This window comes from Xenopus tropicalis, chromosome 8 (assembly GCF_000004195.4).
Source record: "Xenopus tropicalis strain Nigerian chromosome 8, UCB_Xtro_10.0, whole genome shotgun sequence".
NCBI classification, from domain to species: domain Eukaryota; kingdom Metazoa; phylum Chordata; class Amphibia; order Anura; family Pipidae; genus Xenopus; species Xenopus tropicalis.
The window spans coordinates 67,571,476-67,588,598 of NC_030684.2; the positions used below are offsets into that span (position 1 = coordinate 67,571,476).

The window sequence follows — 17,123 nt, forward strand, 5'->3', positions numbered from 1 at the left end:
GCCCTGTGTTTAGTAATTGCTTTGTGTCTGGCATATCTCCAACGCACCGAGCTCATTTTCAGCATATTTATACTTTTGTTTCGAGCTTAGACCGGGAATTAGAAATATAATAAATTTTGCAACAATCACACTACTTTATGCAAGGAGAACAAACAAACTGACAGTAGCAAGGCATGCGAGAGGGTAGTAGCTTTCAGCTGGTGGCTGTGTGCCACTGGCAGGAAGGACTAGCCAGCACAGCACAAAGTATTACTGGGTGAAAATTAACCCCGACTGTCCCTCAGTCTTTTGGCTTCTGTAGAATAAGGTGTGTCTTTAGTCTGCAATGCTGCAATGAATGAGACGTTATCAGTAATAAACATAGACTTGATTCTATACCCAACACTTTATCGCAGTGCAGGATATTTACAAAAGATATGGAACTTAACTAGTTTTTGCCCCACTAAGTTTATTTAGCCAGGTAAATGCTTAAATGGTCAGAATATTATTGCATTTTACACAGAATTCCTCAGCATCTGACTTAGGAAGGGTAAAGTTTCCAGTGGAGCAAAAAAGCTAATCAGAACTCTGTTATACAAACATTGCTTTACAAAAACCGTGCCTAGGTTTCAGCTTAATACATATCAAATAAATAAATATAAAGTAAAATATATGATACATGTTTAGGATCTGTTATCCAGAAAACTACGGGAAGATCATCTCCTATAGACTCCATTTAAATAATATAATTTAACATTTTAAATATTTCCTTTTTCTCTGTTATAAAACAGTACCATGTACTTGATCCCAACTAAGATATAATTAATCCTTAATGGAGTCAAAAACAATCCTAATGGGTTTATATAATGATTAAAATTTGTTTTTAGCAGACATATGGTATCGAGATCCAAATACCCCTAATCTGAAACACTCCGGTCCCAAGCATTCTGGATCACAGGTCACATACCTGTATATTGCACTGTTAATGGGGTGGCTATATCACCACTAATGTGGCTTAGTGTTTCAGTAAAGATAAAGGATAACTCTGGAATTACCAACACCAATATGGTTATCATTCCAGGGTCTCCAAAGCAGGTTGTGTTAACAGCTGCAACAGACATGCACAAAGCAAATTACACACTGAAGTGGTGCATGTATTGGCATGCAAGAAATAAAAGTATGCCACTTTGATTATGATATATATAGCTTTTACTAATAGGTATTTGAAATAGTAAATCTGAATCTTAATGGGAACAAAATATATTGGTTCCCCTAAAAAAAACCCTCCAGCTAGCAACTTGGTCATCCACAGAATGCAGTACAAACTACAGAGTCTTGTTTTTTCTAATATAAAGCAAGAAGTTGCCAAGTGTATGTGCAAAGCATATCTTGGCTAAGAGCTGCAGACCTCTGTGGCAGTAAGAGAGGGCTCACATACTTTAGCTCTTTGGAAATCATGTTTTTATGCAAGGTTACACAATTCTTTGCTGAGGATACGTGGCTCTGGTTTGCAGAATGTCAGAGCACAGCTTTATTTTCATTTAACCCTTCAGCGGTAGCAGGTTTGTAATTTCACGCCAAACAGTATTCTAATCTTCTTAGTTTAAAATGTCAGCCAAAGAACATGCAAATTTCTTTGATATTGTGCAATTCACATGCAGACATCCGATTACTAGTGCCTTCAAAACAGGATGATGCCAAAATACAGGTTTGCCTTTTTTAACTACAAAATAAAGTTTCACCACTCTGGCATATTATATATAAAATCCCACATAGGCAGGTGCACACATGGAACGTTTACAAAAATTACTTTTATTGTTCCATAAAACTAGGTCGACGTTTCGGTCACAGGAATCGGTCGCAGGAATCTGCACTCACCAGTTCAAAGGGCAACGGCTGCACTGATTGGTGTAATCTTACACCTCACTTCCTGTTCACTATCGTGATGACGATCCCATGTGGATTGAAACGCGTAGATAGTATGTTTCAATAAATTTTAATCGATTGGACACTGATGCTGCGAGTGCTTTCTATATATTGGATATTATATATATATATATATATATAGATATATATAATATATATATATATATAGATATATATAATATATATATAGATATATATAATATATATATATATATATATATATATATATATATATATAATATATACACACATACAGGTATAGGACCCATTATCCAGAATGCTCGGGACCAAGGGTATTCCGGATAAGGGGTCTTTCTGTAATTTGGATCTTCATACCTTAAGTCTACTAAAAAAATCAATAAACCATTAATTACACCCAATAGGATTGTTTTGCATCCAATAAGGATTATTTATATCTTAGTTGGGATCAATTACAAGGTACTGTTTTATTATTACAGAGAAAAAGGAAATCCGTTTTACAATTCTGAATTATTTGATTAAAATGGAGTCTATGGGAGACAGGCTTTCCGTAATTCGGAGCTTTCTGGATAATGGGTTTCCGGATAAGGGATCCCATACCTGTATATATAAAATATATATATATATATATATATATATATATATATATATATATATATATATATATGTATATGTAGAGTAGGTCGGCACTCACGAAAATGCAAAAATGAACGCCTGGGTGCAGTCCTCAATACGTAGACAATCAATCAAAAGATGGGCCGCTCCACACAGGACTTATCACAAAATTCAGTCATTTATTGAAGAAATAGTTCTTCACTATTTCTTCAATAAATGACTGAATTTTGTGATAAGTCCTGTGTGGAGCGGCCCATCTTTTGATTGATTATATATATATAATCATATTATATATAATCAAAGTTATGGCATATATGACATTTCTGGCATGAAAAAAAAAGGATGCGTTGTTGAGAAAAGTAAATTAATAAAAGGTGACATTCTTTTACATTTCAAGTGCCCTGGAGTCTTTGTTTATTACATTACCAGCACAGTAGCATAAGCTGATCATGCTTTTAATGACGGAATAAAGATTATCTTTGTTTTGTAGAACCATCCAACCACAACAGACATTGTCTTGGAACAGTACTGGTTATTGACCTTTAACATACAGTACAAATCCAATACAACAGTTATTCTCATCTTTGTACTCCGATGAGGGAGTCTGTCTTTTTTTCTTAAATTGCATGCACAGTACAAGATAAAAACTGAAATTCCCAGCACTAGCAAATATTTTTTTAGTAGTGCCACCTGATGACCAGTCACTTCTGCTCAACAGAAAAAAAAAACAAAAAACCAGGAGCTGCACACCATTTTCATCATATAGTAACATCAGGTTGAAAAAAGACCAAATTCCATCAAGTTCAACCCTTGCAAGTAAACCCAGAACTATTTAAAGTTGGGAGGAACACGGGTCAAAAAACGTCATTACGGTAATGATGCTTCATTGTTATTTGTATATGACAATAAAACATGAAACTATACTGACCTATCTATACACTCACATACATGAACTAAATATACAAACATCAATACTAACTGTAGATATTAGTATCACAATAGCCTTGGATACTATGCTTGTTCAGGAACCCCACACACAAAAATGTAATCAGTAAACAGCCTCTTTGAAATCTTTTATTACCTGCCACTCTGGTTGTCCAGAGGTTAACAGTTAGGCTGCAGCATTCCCTTAATCCCTTGGATTTCCTTCTCCTCCTGTAACCCACTCGGGCCCCCTCCCTCAGGAATTTGCTTTGGCTTGTGGGCATGCTCAGTTGTTCCAAGCTCAGATTACTAAACACACCCTCCAGTCTAGCAGCCAATGAAGACATGACATTGCTGGTTCCCATAGAAACTCAGCTCCTAACCCCCTCTCCTCAGCTTAACTTAACCATTACAGTGCTCAAACAAAGTAGAACTTTTATCAGAGACAGTTCTGCCTGTGTGAGCCTTGACCCTTGATGAAATTTATGCTGAATAAGGGTGTGTGTGTGTATGCTCTTTGCAGATTTAAATGTAACTGATGTGTCAGAGAAAAAATGGCTGCTGGGTGAAAGCCGTTATTTGCTTTAGGAAAATGTGATGGCGCTGGAAAATGAAGGGCATATATGCAGTATAAATTATGCCATTTGGGTAGGGAAGACCTGCCCAACTGATATACATGGTAGGAAAATTTAGGCTTTACATGTCCTTTACCAGAATCTGCCATCACAACATCACTAGGAAGGACATTCCCCAACCTCACTGCCCTCGCCATAAAAAAACACCTACGCTGCTTCAAATGGAAGCTTCGTTCAGGGCCGGACTGGGGGGTGAAGGGCCCACCGGGGCCCGTGCCGATAGCCCGCCCATATGGCCCATGCCCATAGACTCCCCCTCCCCAGGGGCCCCCCTAACCCCCCTCGCAGTGCCCCCCACCCGACGTCCTTCCCCGAGTGCGAAAATTTAACGTGTCGGGACAGGAGCGGTCGGGCAGGGGGAGCGCCGCAAGGGTCAGGTCTGGGCCGCCGGGGCCCACCGGGATTTTTCCCTGTGTCCCAGCGGCCCAGTCCGACCCTGGCTCGGTTTCTCTAATCTAAAAGGGGGGCCTCTGGTGTGCTGATCATTTTTATGGAAGAAAAAAAAAAAACACCGAACATCCCCTATCTGCCTATAATCCCCTGTAATGTACTTGTGCTTAGTAATGTCCCCTCGCAAGCACCTTTTTTCTCCAGAGAAAACAACCCCAACCTCGACAGTCTAACCTCATAGTTTAAATCTTCCATCCCCTTTACTAGTTTAGTTGCACGTCTCTGAACTCTCTCCAGCTCATTAATATCCTTTTTGAGGACTGGAACCCAAAACTGCACTGCATACTCAAGGTGAGGCCTTACCAGGGACCTATATAAAGAGGCAAATTTAGGTTTTCATCGCTTGAGTTAATGCCCTTTTTTATACAAGACAGCACTTTATTTGCTTTAGTAGCCACTGAATGACACTGCCTGGAATTAGACAACTTATTATCTACAAAAAACCCAAGGTCTTTCTCCATTAAGGATCCCCCCCAACACACTACCATTTAGTAGCTTTTTTTTATATTATTTCTAAGTGCAAATGGAACCTCATTTTCCAGTTTGCTGCCCAGGTTTCCAATTTTGTCCAATCACTCTGCAAAGTGATAGCATCCTGCATGGAACTTATGGTTTTGCACAATTTAGTGTCATCAGCACAAATAGATACAGTACTCTCTATGCCCCCCTCCAGGTCATTAATAAACAAGTTAAAAAGCAAAGGACCAAGGACTGACCCCTGTGGTACTCCACTAACAACACTGGTCCAATTGGAATATGTTCCATTTACCACCACTCTTTGTAATCTATCCTTCAGCCAGTTATCTACAGTATACAATTACAAATACTATGTTCTAGGCCAATATTCGTCAATTTTATCATTAACCTTCTGTGAGGTACTGTATCAAACGCTTTAGCAAAGTCTAAGTAGATAACATGAACTGCCATTCCAGCATCAACGTTCCTACTCACCTCCATATAAAAGGCGACTAAATTAGTCTGGCAAGATCTGTTACGCATAAAACCATGCTGGCACAAACTGATAGTATTGTGAACTTCAATGTATTCAAGTACCCTATCCCTTATTACCCCTTCCAAAAGCTTTCCTACAACTCACGTCAGACTAACAGGCCTATAGTTTTCAGGCTGAGAGCGGGATCCCTTTTTAAATAATGGCACCACATTAGAAATCCACCAGTCTCTCGGCACCATGCCAGACCACAATAAATCCTGAAAAATCAAGTGAAGAGGTTTGGCAATCACAGCACTTAGCATGTTAACTACCCTGGGATGAATACCATCCAGTCCTGGACCTTTGTTTACCTTTACATGTTCAAGTCTCTTTTGAATTTCCTCCAACGTGACCCATGCATCAGTAGATGTATTATTAGAATTGGGTATATTAAAAGGGAAAACTTCATTAGCTGGCTCCTCAGATGTATAGACAGATGAAAAATAAGAGTTCAAAATTTCTGCTTTTTCCTGCTCATCACCAACGTACCCCCCCCCCCCCATGATAATAATGTTCCCACCCCTATTTGCTTCATTTTTTTTACTACTCACATAATTACACAATTGTTTTTGGATTATTTTTAGTCCTAGCTGCAATACCCCTTTCAATCTCAATTTTAGCTTGCTTGATAGCTTTTTTGCATGCTTTATTTGCTTCCTTGTAGCTGATGAAAGTTTATGCTGTCCCTATGATGTGGGTGCTTAAACCCTATTTACTCAGTGTTTGAGGGTTGAGGGCCTCCCACCTGCTATAATGGCAAAGGGGATGCTTTCAAGTGCAGGGAAATTTCAAGTGATTGTGTCAGTGCTTGGCATAAGATATTTCTCTAGAAATGCAGCAGCCGTTTTTCCAGGCAATAATTACCTGAAGAGAGGGAGCAGAAGCACTTGAAGGCAAGTCAACGGGGGCCATTTCAAATGTTAGAAATGTTAAACAATTAAAATGATCATATACCCTTATTTTAAATAAACACCTGTTGTGTACCATAGTAACTTACATGTTAGAGGCCTGTATCCACTGTGAACCCTTATGTCAGGTGGCAAACAAGTTTGATCAGATAAATCTTCACTGACAACAGGTTCATCACCTCTAAGGTTATAAAGCAAATATCCCTCATCCATTTTGCAGCTGTTCTTTCTAATTATAATTGCTCTGCCAGACACAGGATATTCTACTTGGAATGCGCAAACAAAGGCAAATTTTGTTTGATATGTGATCCAAAAAATTATAATACAAAATGAACAGGCACTTTGTCTATATAGTACCAGAAAATGAACAGGTAAATTCATCCTTTTGCATTTTTTTTTTTGTTTTTAAAAGAGTATCCAGTATAAACTCACTATGAATGGCACTACGTTCCAGATGAAGGTGTATCATAAGTGCATCCACAAAAGGTTATACCAGAGGCTTACCCCACCCAACAGTGCCCAAATACTGGAATAATTTAATGGGATGGTGAGGGGGGGGAGGAGATTTTTTTTTTGTCATGTAAACACAGAAGTTGAAAATTTTTCGCTGTGTGCAAAAATACGAACATTGGTAAATGGACCCTTAAATATAACTTTAGAGACAAAGTAATTTTGAATTTTTTTTTTTTTTTTTAAAGCTGTGCATACACAAAAAAAAATCCACCCAGTTTGTTTACCCAAGCGATAGGCTAAGTTCAGCTGATCCGATTGTTCGGCCACCAGGCCAATGAATGGATGATATTACAGGCCTCCTCAGAGAAGTCATCCTTGGACCACATCCAAAAGCCAAAGTGGTGCCAATGTTTTCTGCCTCTGGTCCATTTGAAATTGGAACAAGCTCCAATGAGATATCCCTGTGGGAGGCAATTGTTTTGCATCCTTGCATGACCCCATGAGAGTTGTCAGATTACGTCTTTCTTTGAACTGACAAATAGAAAGACTCCTTTTCTCACAATGTAGCAGCCCTTCCACCCTATTCTCGATATTACTGCAGGATATATTTGCATTATCTGGAATTATTAGGAAAGTGACTGCTATAATAAAAAGCTTAGTAAAGCAAAAGAAACACCACAACAGTCATAAATTATGTAATTTGTTTTTTTACTTTTAAAAAATACATATATTACAGTGCCCTCCATAATGTTTAGGGAAAAGACATTCTTTGATTTTCACTACTCCTCAGTGTACATTTTTAATCACATTGGAATTGTTTAATTTAAAGTGCACCTTCCAGACTTTAAAGTTATTTGCAGCTTTGTTATTTTCAGTTTCACCATGTAGAAATGACAACACTTTTTTATACATAGCCCCCCTCTTTTCAGGGCACCATAAGGCTTATGCCACACCTGGCATATGGTGTATATTTTAGGCAAGCTGAAAATAGCGCCATAACGCTCCTACCTGTGCCTGCACCTGAATGAATGAAATACAATTGGGTGCAGGCACATGTAGCCGATATCCACGGAAGATATAAAGTCTCACGTTTTTTGCCAGATATCGGCTACATGTGCCTACACCTGAGCATATTCCATTCATTCGGGTGCAGGCACAAGGTAGAGTAAATCTACAGTAGTGGGGCGTATTCTCAACAAGTGTTTTTCAGCTTGCCCAGAATACGCCTGTGTGGCATCAGCCTAATGTCTAAAGAATTCACTGGTGAGCTCTGTAATCGTAAGGGACAGGTAGGCCAAGGAAGGCCTCCATTGCTTCGGACAGAAGAATCCTCACTATGGTAAGGAAAAATCCTCAAACAACTGTCCAACAGATCGGAAACTCTTAAGGAGATAGGTGTGTCTCTGTCAGAGACTATTATTCGCAGAAGACTTTATGAACACAAATACACTGCAAAATGCAAGCCTGCATAATTAAAAAAAAAAAAAGTTGTTATGCGCAGATGAGACCAAGATTAACCTGTATCAGAGTGATGGCAGGAGGAAATTGTGGAGACCAAAAGGAACTGCCCAAGATCCAAAGCATACCAGCTCATCTGTTCAACATGGTGGTGGGTGTGTTATGGGTTGGGCATGTATGGCTGCCACAGGTAATGGCATACTTATCTTAATTGATGGCAGTTGCACAATGAATTCTGAGGTGTTAAAAAAACATCTTTTCTGTCCAGTAAATGCCTCAAAACACACTGGACGGCGCTTCATCCTGCAACGAGAAAATTATCCCAAACATACTGCTAAGGCAATACGGGAGTTTCTTAAAGCTAAAAAATGAAATGGAGAATTCTTGAATGGCCAAGCCAGTCACCTGATATAAATCAAATTATGCATGCCTTCCATTTGCTGAAGAGGAAACTTAAAGGGAGAAGCCCCAGAACAAGCAGGAGTTGAAGGTGGGTACAGTAGAGGGTTGGCAGAGCATCACCAGAGAAGATACTCAGCACCTGCTGATGTCTATGAATCACAGACTTCAAGAAGCCATTGCGTGCAAGCGATATGCAACAAAGCACTAAACACTACTGCTTTAATATACCCACCATTACTTTGTCCCAAACATTATGGTGCCCTGAAATGAGGGGGGGGGGGGACTATATAAAAAGTGTTGTAATTTCTATATGGAACTGAAATGTATGCAAATAACTTTAATTTAAAGTCTGGAATGTGTCCTTTAATCTTGTCTGAATTGTTTGATTTCAAATTTTACATTGAGGAGCAGAGGTGTAAATCAAATAAAAATGTGCTTTTGTCCCAAACATTATGGAGGGCACTGTATATATATTTTTATTATACATATAAACACACACACACGTTAACAAAACTGTCCATTTGTATTTAAACCTACATAAGTACAAATTACTGCCAAAGCAGTGTCAAAGAGCCCAAATTTATCACTAGTAGAGGCAGAAATCCCAAAAAGAAACAAATTTCAATTGAACAACATAAGGTTTAAATAATTTCACAAAAAATGTTGACCAAAGGAAAAACTGCAGTACCATCAAAACCTTAAGCACAGACTTTAATTTTGTATAATTTAAATAGAAGGTCTTACATGCACATTTAAAATTTTCTATGATACACAAGAGTCAGATTGCAGCATAGCAAATGATAAACTAAAGAATGCTAGTTCATGTTACAGAATCAATAGAATTGGGTTTATGCTTTTCTGACTGCTTATATGTTGTATTAATGATATTTAGTCTCCCAGGCTCTCACTGTGTTAAACGTAACTCCTAATACCAAGCCCCAAGTAAATGCCACACACAAGGAAATGCCAAGTACGTTTAGCAGACTTCATCACTAAAGGTTTCATGTCAAATATGTACTTCACATCAATATCTGCAATACTGGCCTTCAGCTTCCATCAATCACTGATCTCCCAGTATCCTGGGATGCTGGAAGTTTTAGTTCAGCAACAACTGAAAAGCCAGATGTCGAAGACCACTGATCTCAGTTACAGCACACTCTCACGTTGTTTCAGTTTACTAAGTTCATAGTTTTAACAATTTCTCTTTCGCTTTACACAGCACTGTACTATATGCTATGGTAGTCAGTGGGTATGACTCTTCAGTAAGAATTTACTGAGGAAACAAAAAGGGAAGCGAGAAGGATCCACCCAGCCGTGGCCTTGATGAGAGGCTGCAAGTGAGCACACACACAAGGCAAGCATTTCCGCTCCTAAATCTCACGTCCTTACATTACAGTACTGAGCAGACTTATGTATTAGTGAAGGATAAACGAGTGATTCTATTTAGAAAATCAGCAAACAATCAAGCATTTCTTTTAAATAATAATTGGAGTACTGAAGTGTTAACTATAATAGGATACCTTCATAAAAGGGGTTAATTCTTAGAGAGTAGAAACAGAAAGAGCTGCTAATGCACTCTAAATAGCCCCCCCCCCCCCACAGAAGGTACTTTATTTAAAAAAAAAAAAAGCCCAAAGTGCTACATTAGAATAAAGCACTAGCAATTATGTAAATGAACAAACTTTTGGTAAAAAAGGCACCTTGATTTACAGAGGGGGGGGGGGGGGGGGGGCTGTACAGCTATTAAGTATAAAAGAATCTTGTTTTAGATTACACACACACACACACACACACACACACACATATTATAAATTATTATATATTATTATATATTATTATATATAGGCACACTCAAATTGAACAAGGAACTAACAACTCTCCTGTTCAAGTTCATATTCCCTCACAAACCAGTCTAATTTTCTGTATTAGTATACCAATTCTTAAGCATGGACCACGTTTCATTTGTTAGACTGTGCATTTCTGCACTTGGCTCACTCACATTTTATCTCGTCTCTGTCGGTTCATTTCTTAAGTGTCCCGAGAAAATTATGTAAGTTTTAGAAAATAAAATAGCATGTAACTATGCACACATGTCCATATGGCATGAAAGTCAAACTCAATTCAAACACATTTTTGACCAAATGAATGAATATTTATATGCACAAAAAGTACAGCATATCAGCAGCATTGAAATGATATACATACACACAAAACACTGAAGGTATAGGCTGTCTGAGCAAGTGTTAGCATGTTAACGCTGTATATTTTAGTGTAGCTGTACCTCATTCTCTGTTGCGACTGATAATTTTCCTCTAACCAAAGCAGCATTTTTTAGCAATTTGCATGTCAGGAAAAAGAGCTCGGTCCTCTTGCTTCTTCCCTTTTTGTCTTTACTCCAGCATTGGCCCAGAAAAAGTAAGGATATGTGCATTTAAGGTATCCCAGCCCGAAAAGCAGAAAATGAGTGGCAGTCAGGAAATGGGTCAGTCAGAAGTGCCGCCAAAATGTGAGCTGTTTCTAAAGAAAGGCCCTCCCTCATAGAGGCTGCCAATCAAACATGGGTCACGAGGCTGTTTGCTCAGACTGAATAGAGTTCCTATTGACACAGCTTATGTCTGCAGCATGCTACCCTCAGCAGAGCTTTCATGCACAGATCAAATTACAGACGCTTTCTCTCTTGCATTTAAGACGACGCTGTAAAATACAACCTTTCCCGGAATACATGTTTTAGCTTTCACTGCACAAGTGACCAGGGTTTATCAACAATACAAGAAACATTTCATAGACAGAAGGCAGTACAACATATAATTTTTAACCAGAACACTGATAAATACCTATGGGAGCTACAAAATGAACCAAGGAAAACGTTAGCAGTACATTTATAAACAGATGTACAGGTCATGGCACAATATACATTGTTGGCACGAAACATACAGGTATGGGATCCCTTATCCAGAAAGTTCTGAATTACGGGAAGGCCATCTCCCATAGACTCAAGCATAAGAAAACAATTCTAATTTTTAAAAATAGTATACAAAGTAATAACACTGTGCTAAAAGAATACAAATAAAGCTCAGCTGAACCTCAACACCGTGGATTCCAAAAGTCCACTTATATACAATAAAAAGTTCTCCACAGGTGTAAGCCAATTGGAGGAATAGTCTGTAATAAATGCACCTGTGGAGAACTAATTTTTAAAAATGATTTCCTTTTTCTCTGTAATTATAAAACAGAACCTTGTACTTGATCCCAACTAAGATATAATTAATCCTTATTGGAGGCAAAACAAGCCTATTGGAGATCCAAATTACGGAAAGATCCCTTATCCGAAATGCCCTAGGCCCCGAGCATTCTGGATAACAGGTCCCATACCTGTACAGGTGTTCAAAATAAATGTGCGGAGCTGCTACCGTCTCTTTGTGACATAAGCCTAACTAAAACAGAATGAACTGCTATTTATTGTTAAAAAGGCGTTGTGACCAATCTGAAGTGGACATAGCTTGGGGTATGCGTTAGGATATTCAGTGCAAAATACTCTAAAAATAGGAATACAAAATGTTTCAATTAATTTGAAAAATAAAAATGTGTTTTGTGGGCATAATAAAATGTAAAAGTGCCAGTTCAACAGCCAATGGTAACATGCTGTGCCAGGTAAAGAATGCAGAGGGTTGTCTCTTTCACTCACCCATACATAAACCTCTGTTAAATTTAAGGTCTGACAACAGGAAAGGCATCATGACTGTTTATACTGAGGTCTTGTATCGTGTCAGACTGGGGAGGCGGGGCCCACTGGAAAACCCAAGATAAGGGCCCACCACCAAGTTAAGGGGCCCCTCTCACAAACACCACATTTTTCTCCACCACCAATTATGAATCACTGCATTCCAGCCCCCCTGTGCGCTACCACTGTGTTACATAGCCTGCCCATGTGCCCAGACCATGGGGCCCACCAGGATTACTACTGGTACCCCAGCAGGCCAATCCAATGAGAGAAAGATGGACTTTCAATTGTAAGTTTCACTGGGGCAGGAAATAGGCTTGCCACTAGCAGGTAAAGTCTATTCTTGATGGCAATGACATTAATAGGAGGGGGGGGGGGGGAGAAGATAAAAAATAAAGTAAGGCCAGTATAATTTTCCAGAAAAGTTGGAAACCCAAACAAGGAATCGTAAGAAACAAATATACATAAATGTGTTGGCACTATATAAAATAACATATAAATCAATATGTTGTTAATTTGTTCATGCTGAATTACTTTACTTTCCATTCTTCTATTTAAAATTTGCATTTTAATATTTTTGAACTTATTGATGATACACTTCCTTATAACAAGACCACGCTACTCATATCTCTTAGTTGTGTTTTGGGGTTTTGTTTTTTTTATACTGAAAGGTAACAGTAATGAAGTGGATGGGCATTCACCCTTGTCTGATCAATTAAGTTCTCCCTTAATAAAATTAACATATACAGCTATGGACTACCCAACAAAATACAAGATTAGAGCCCCCTTGGTGGAAGTTAATTTTTAGGTAAAATGCATATGAATGTTACACTTATTATATTTTTACTTGCCTTTGGTTGGTGTCCCTGAGGCAGGGGCTTAATTATATTGCAAATACTATTAATACTTCACAGTGCACCATGCCCCTGATTTATAATAAAGTGCAAATTAAAGTTGTATATTGTTGCCATGACCCCCTTGTTTGGCACTTGTTAGGGCAATAATACCAGCTTTTAAAAATGACACTTTTTTTATTATAATTTTGAAGTGAAGCAGAGAAATGTGAAAATGATATGAAGTGGCAATATATTTTGTTTGAGCAGTATTGTGTATTTCCCCATTTAAAAAACTAAAGAAATTCCTTTTTGTCTGACTCATTTTCCTTAGAGACACATGGGGACCAGATCTCAAACTCATCCCTTTTTCTAAGTCAAAGTTTGCTGCATCTGAAACAAATTTGGCAGGAATTAGAGTACTCAGAACTGTATTTGCAGTTCCAGACAATAACCCTGTGAACAAAACAAATCTGAAATTTTGATATTGAATATAGCAAGCGACAAGAACTCCGATTACCTCATGTGCATCCCAAAGGCAATGAGTTTGGTGGCACTAATTAGTCCCTAGGTAACGCTTTCCCTTGTTTAAGAGCAGTCAACAAAAGTAATTATCACAAGAGTTTTACAAAAGAGTAATACCTCCAAATATACACAAGAAAAATTTTGTGCAAATGTAGATCTACAGTATCAGAGCACTGCATTCTGCTTTTTAAAAAAAATTAAAAACAAAAAAAAACATCTTTCTTGGAGTTACCTACTGCCTAGGGTAGAAACATCTTACACTGCTGTATTAATATGAATACACCCCCACAACAATCTTTTGTTGATAAAAACTGATCCTGTTTATTAAATAGGTGTTGAAACATTATTTGAGCCTTTTTATAATTGCATATATGAATATATTACACCCTGTTTACTTACTATGATAGGACTCAAGTTATCTGCACGGCATATCAGTGGTGCATATTTGAATGCAAAAAAATAAATAAATAATCTGTAGAGTTGTAATACAAGAAAGAAAAATATTTTGGACTGGTGACCCCAAACACGTTGGGTGTTTTGTCTGCTACAAAACTACAATGTAAATGGCTCAGTTTTGTTACAGCAACTTTTATGTTTTTATATTTACTGGCAGAAAGAAGCCAACCTGCTTGATTGTTGTTCAGTCTCACTTAAAGGGGACCTGTCACGCTTAAGACAGAGTCTGGGCAGGCAATATGATTAACAGATAGGATTTTTAAATGTCTTTAAAATGGATATGGATGAGTTACTAAAAAAAGGAATTTAGATTTCATGTCTAATTTGAAAAGGAATTTTATTATACAACATTTTATGTCTGGTTGACAGGCTATGGCACAAGGGGTGCCATATCTGGGTTGGGACGGGATGTGGTTTTCTATTGGAAGACCAATATGCCTGATAAATATCCATTACTGATTAAACTATGCAGTAGGATTTAGATTTTTTATATATTTTTACATGTTCTTACACACTATAGGTGTGGATGGTGTTTCTAAATACTCTATATATCTCATTATACTAAATCATTTTGGCACTTGGGTGGTTAAAGTCAATTAGGGAGTGGCTAATTAAGGGTATTTAAATGATAGGTGAGTGAGAGACTCCTTTAGTAGCTTCTGATGAAGTGGCATGAGCCATGAAACGCGTTAAGCTGGGGGGTTGCTTTTTCTACATGTTTTTAATCGATATGAAATAAAGGATATTTTTATTGACCAAGCAGTCCTGCGTGCTCCATCCAACAACTACAATCTTCTTGCAACTAACTACGTCTGGATCGGGGGCGTTTTCGGGATGTGTATGCACGAGTCACTGCTAGCATTGGGACTAAGCCGGCGAGTGCTCCCTAACTTCAAATGATTATGGCACAAGGGGTGTTTTGACTTGATGCTGCTGTTTAAAACAGCTGTGATGAAAACACCCCTAATACTGTATCTTGTCATCACTTCCCACATGGGATATGTTCAGACTGTACTAGACACTGGGGATGCTCATGTGAGCCTGGATCCATTAAAGTGATACGGACACCAAAAAATTTCTTATAAAAATATGAACCTACTTCCAAACCTACTTATAGGTCACGTTCACTGTTTTTTCCTAAAAATCCTGTTTCTCTACATAAATCCTACTGAAGATCCTGAACCCGACTGTCTGGCAGCCTGACTGTAGCTTTTCAATCTGTCAAAAGGACTACGTCAAAAATTGGGAGGATTCAGCTTGCCATTTGCTTTAAAGAGTTTCCCCTCCCTCGCTCCTCTCATCGGATTGTGAACTAGATAGCAGGCAGGCTTGAGCTTTCCATTGCCTGCCTGATTCAAAGGGCTTCCCCCCCCCCCTCTGCTCTTCCCATGAAGAATTTAAATAGCTTTCCCGTGCCTACCTGCTTCTAAGGGCTCTCCTTCCCCCCTCCCTATTACACATATACAACGTAGCTGAGCTTGTCACACACCGGCTGAAAGCAGAAGGGGCGTTGCAGGTTTGTGATTGGGCATATTTATTCACTTGGGAGGCATTTAAATTAAAACCCGGAAGAGGGGAACAAACATGGCTGCTCCGTGGGTCTGTAATTCATGCTACCATAATTCCTTAGTTTATAAGGAATTTAAAGTTGATACAAATTAAAACACAACAGCTGGTGTAAAAAAATTTTTTTAGTGGCTGTCGGTGTCACTTTACAGGGCTAATCCAGCTAACATGTTTGTGACAATTGATTCATAAAAAATGTGTATGTTTACCAATACAGAGTACAGATTAATTGCTGTGGGTTACAGTGGAATAATTTTGCCCTCATGTTAGTAAATGTGTCCCAAGTATTGTTGAAGGGGATCTAAACCCAAAAAGTAAACTGCTGTAAACTAACTCAGAATGCTTCTCTAAGCACTTTTGTAGTTCATACTTTATTTTTAGTTGGTTTGCACTTTAGACTGCTATAAGGAGGTACAGTATTTAGCACTGCAACCCTAGGTTTAACTGAATGCAGGAAGTCCATAGAAATTCACAGACATCTGGCAGTGATCTTTAAGAGTGCTACTGAGCCAAAAGCCTGATATCAGTGGTCTAAAATGGCTAATATTAGAAAAAAGAGGACCACTAAGTTTACATCAGACAGGCCTGCTCAACTGATAACTGGCCTAAAATCTTTGAAGAGAGAAGGGAAAAAAAAAATGGGGGGGGGGGGGGTCAGAGCTTCATGCTAGACCAAGAAGTAGCTTAATTGAGCTGTAGTTTTTAGCTTGCGATTTAAAAACAACATGATACTAAATACAGAGAGTAAGGTATGTTATTCTGGGCACTATTTAAAGTAATTTTAGAGATAAAAAAAAGTTTACTTATTTTTTTTTTAAGGAGAAACGTAAATGCTTGTTTTTCCAATTATCTTCTTAAAAATGTCTGTCTGGAAGTTCAGTAAACAGACAAAAATAATACAATATGTTTTATATTCAGAGGAAAACTGCATACTTTTGGTGACATCTAAAGTGCATCTTGTTTTTTTCCCTAGAGAAAAAGAAAGGCAGATAATAAAGTAAATACTGAGAAGCCCTGTATATACAGAGTCAATTCAGCAGCTGCAGATCACAGAATATCTCCCACTTCCTCCTTTTAGGTGTATATGAAGTGTAACAAATGTATTGTTGTGAGGCAACTTAGGACTTGGTTTTGTAAAAAGGTATGCTAAGCATCTGGAGCAAATGTATTTTTTTTGTCAGTTTGTGTTATTAATGAGCAGATATTCGACTGTAGTTAAGCTTCTTTAAAAAAAAAAAAAAAAGCCCAAGACTTTTTTTTTTAATTAAAACACGTGTAATATTTTGCCACTGTAAATATAAT

General features: G+C 38.1%; 1 protein-coding gene across 5 annotated transcripts in view; it reads right to left on the reverse strand.

The window, feature by feature from the left end:
- Positions 1-17,123, reverse strand: part of mbnl3 (muscleblind-like splicing regulator 3) — an 81,165-nt gene that overhangs the window by 53,974 nt on the left and 10,068 nt on the right. The window lies entirely within an intron of this gene.